Source organism: Ovis canadensis, chromosome 4 (genome assembly GCF_042477335.2).
Source record: "Ovis canadensis isolate MfBH-ARS-UI-01 breed Bighorn chromosome 4, ARS-UI_OviCan_v2, whole genome shotgun sequence".
Taxonomy (NCBI): Eukaryota; Metazoa; Chordata; class Mammalia; order Artiodactyla; family Bovidae; genus Ovis; species Ovis canadensis.
Window position 1 is genome coordinate 64,899,008 of NC_091248.1, and position 4,101 is coordinate 64,903,108.

The following is a 4,101-nucleotide window of genomic DNA, read 5'->3' on the forward strand; positions in this document are numbered from 1 at the left end:
GCCTATGATGAAGTCTGGATCTCAGTGAATCTTCCTTCTCTTCCTTCCTTTTCCCTGTCTTTTATTTTGAGTTAGAATTCACATACCATAGGTTCCCCAAAAGATACCAGCTATTATAATGGATAAAGCAGCAGGACTTAGGTCAGGCAGACACGGCCCATGTGGACTCTGGCACAGCTCCATGTTAACTTGGAGTACATTTCTTAGCTTCTCTGGAACCTGGTGTTCTCATCAGTGAAATGAGTCATACCTGATCTGTATTTTAGTGAAAACATCAGACATGAAGCAAGCAAACTGCCCAGCAGAACTGATGCTCACTAAGTGGTGGGTACTTCCTGTAATTCAAAGAAAAGGAAAGAAAGCAAACATACAGGAAGTAGCCTAAGAGCGCACTACAGGGACCATGCGTTTACCCAGATTCGTTCTCATGACTAATAGAAACACTGAATTTCTAGCTTGTCCGCCGAGTTTTACCAGCTTGGTGCAGTATCTCTAGTTATCTCTTTACTCAATTTCTAATTGACTATTATATAAGACTTTGTGGGAAATCCTGTGTTACTTAATTGTGACCCACTTGATTGACAACGAGCTTTCAAAAAATGAAGTCTATGAGGGAAAGCATTCCAAAATAGTAGAGACAATTCATAGTGGGAAAGACTTTGAGAATTGTTACCTTGGAGTTTCCCTTTTTCATTCTTGAGAAGTGTATGAAGTGCTCCAATTCTGTAAAGACTATTGAGACGTGAGGGTTTTCATGTGGAACTATACTCATTCTTGCCTCACTTTTCCATTGCACACCTGCAGATGCAGACTGCTCTTGAGATATTTATTTTATCCAACCAAGTGTCATGGACTTTAGTCACAGAGGTCCTATTACCAGATGGAAAGTCAGTGTATAAAAGCCTTTCCAGCATGAAAAATTTGGGGATGGGTTGACCTATGACCCTCTAATTGCACACCCAGCCTAGGTGTAAGGAGAGAAAACAGATAAAAGGCAATTCTCTTCACCTGCTCTTAGCCTAATGAGGATAGAAATTTTCCTTTTTTTTTTTTGATAAGTGGATTTATTATCTTTCTAGTTTTTATTGGAATATTGTTGCTTTACAATGTTGTGTTAGTTTCTGTCGTACAGCGAAGTGAGTAAGCTTTATGTATACATATATCCCTTCTTTTTGAATTTCCTTCCCATTTAGGTCACCACAGAGCATTGAGTAGAGTCCCCAGAGCCATATAGTAAGTTTTCATTAGTCATCTATCTTATACATAGTATCAATAGTACATGTCTGTCAATTGCAGTCTCCTGATTCATCCCACCTTCCTTTCCTCCTTAGTATCCATATGTTTGTTCTCTACTTCTGTGTCTCTGTTTCTGTCCTGCAAATATGAACCTCCAATTGAAAGTAAAAGTAAACATCTATTTTAGCAGCAACTAATGTAGAAGTTAGGAGCAGAGTTCTGGTAACCAGGCTGCTTGGGTTCAAATCCTAGGTCTCTTTCTTATTAGCTGTTTAACTCTGGTGTGTGTGTGTGTGCATGTGTGTGTGTGTGCATGCGCGCTAAGTCACTTCAGTCATGTCTGACTCTTTGTTTCCTTATTAGCTGTTTAACTCTGGTGTGTGTGTGTGCATGCGCGCTAAGTCACTTCAGTCATGTCTGACTCTGTTTCCTTATTAGCCGTTTAACTCTGGTGTGTGTGTGTGTGTGTGTGTGTGTGTGTGTGCATGCGCGCTAAGTCACTTCAGTCATGTCTGACTCTGTTTCCTTATTAGCCGTTTAACTCTGGTGTGTGTGTGTGTGTGTGTGTGTGTGTGTGTGTGTGTATGCGCGCTAAGTCACTTCAGTCATGTCTGACTCTTTGTTTCCTTATTAGCTGTTTAACTCTGGTGTGTGTGTGTGTGCGTGTGTGTGTGTGTGTGTGCGTGCACGCTAAGTCACTTCAGTCATGTCTGACTCTGTTTCCTTATTAGCAGTTTAACTCTGGTGTGTGTGTGTGTGTGTGTGTGTGTGTGTGTATGCGCGCTAAGTCACTTCAGTCATGTCTGACTCTTTGTTTCCTTATTAGCTGTTTAACTCTGGTGTGTGTGTGTGTGTGTGTGTGTGTGTGTGTGTGTGCATGCACGCTAAGTCACTTCAGTCATGTCTGACTCTGTTTCCTTATTAGCCGTTTAACTCTGGTGTGTGTGTGTGTGTGTGTGTGTGTGTGTGTGTGTGTGTGTGTATGCGCGCTAAGTCACTTCAGTCATGTCTGACTCTTCGCAACTCCCGTTGCAAAGACTGTAGCCCGTCAGGCTCCTCTGTTCAGGGCTCCTCTGTCCAGGGGATTCTCCAGACTCTGTTCTATAGATGAAGAAGCTGAGGCAGAGAGGAGACAAGGAGGGTCTAACTCTGGGAACCCTCCTTATCTCCTCTCTGCCTCAGTTTCCTCATCTATAGAACAGAGATCATTGCATATGTCTTGTGAGAGTTCAATAAGTTAACAGATGCTAAGACTAGAGCCAGAAAGCCTTTGCTGTTATTACTTCATTGGGTTATTAATCACTGAATTTGTAACTTGCCATAGAAATCTGAAATGACTTAATTTGAACACCTGATTCTAAATATAGGTAAACTTAGACAACGTGATGTGGTCAAGGAGACACGATACAGCTGGTTAAAACAGACCAGGAAGTGAAGGTTCTAACTCTTGAGGAGTGTGGTGGACCTCTGGTCCAGTGTTCCTCCCCCTATACCACATGGTAGCTGTGCTATAGTTGGAAAGGACTGGACCAAACTGATGTCTGCCTTCCTCCCACCTCAGAAATGCACCTGGGCACCTAAAAGGCTTCCACGTGGATTCTGAGTACCCTGGGGTCTGCTGATTCTAGGGCAGGAGCTGGGGTGTCAGGATGCTCAGAGCACCATCCACCGTCTTGCTCGGTCTGAGACTCTCAGTCCAGTTCATTATACTCCCGAAAGAACAGTTACTAACCTAGACACTCGCAGAGTCAGGCAGAGTTTCCATAGTGTTGATAACAGAGGGAGAAGCTATGGTGATTCCAGAGAATATACGTAAGGAGAAGGCAGACGCACCTGCAAGTCCTTAAGAAAATTCTCATGGACTCTTTGGAGGAGGCCTTTAGCAAAGAAGCAATGCATGTTCTGTTTTGTTGGGGTTTGTTTTGTTTTTCCCAATAGCAAATGAGTCAAGGGAAAGCCACAAGATCCTAGGAAACAAAATATGGGCTCTGAGATCTTCGAGACCTGGCTCTAAATGACTATTACTTGCAAAAGAGTGACCGCGAGCAGAATACTCAATCTCTCCAATCTGTAAACTATCGACTTTAACTGTACCTTCCTCCAAGGGCTCTTATACAATTAATGGGATTCCTGGTGAATTGTTAAAACTGAGTCCCTCAAGATGAGTCCAACTTGTCCGCAGGGGCATGAGATTACAGGTGATTCTTGGCAGTTCCGTGTATGTGTAGCATCTACCGACTTGCAGTAGAGCTACAGACCGTAGATGCTAACATTGCTGAGGGCGTGCATGGTCCAAGCATCACTAACATATCTGCTCCTCATGTTCCAGGAGACAGAGCTGTAACTCTGTTACACAGATGTGGAAATGATGGTACTGAGAGTTCACATGGCTACCTGAGGTCACACAGATACCAATACAGACCCAGGGTTCAAATCCAGGCCCTCGGGGGTCAGAGTCTTCATGCTGTACCCTCCACCCAGTGCCCCTCTGGTGTTGGTGCAGTTCTCATGGGGTTAATGTGAGGAGCAGGAGGCAGTGCTTATGAGGCACTACTACGGACCTGAACACACACAAGTGCAAGTCATGCTGGTGTCAGTCACACTGTTGCCATAGGAACATCTCAAACCAATGAGTCTGAATCTGGTGACTTTGAAAGAGAAGGAACCGGGCACCTTCTTTTGGCTGTGGGTCCCCTTGGAGCCAGTGCCCCAAAGAGAGCACCATGACCACAGTCACAGGGAAAGACCTAGAAATGTGGTGTTGGCCATTATTATAAGCAGAACTGAATTTGATATCACTGTTGTCCTGCTGTTTCTCACCTTGATTAGATTTCGTGAAATTAAAGTACACAGACAAAAAGGGAC

At 43.8% G+C, this 4,101-nt stretch overlaps 1 protein-coding gene across 1 annotated transcript in view; it reads left to right on the forward strand.

The window, feature by feature from the left end:
• STARD3NL (STARD3 N-terminal like) overlaps nucleotides 1-4,101 on the forward strand; it is a 75,489-nt gene that overhangs the window by 60,202 nt on the left and 11,186 nt on the right. The window lies entirely within an intron of this gene.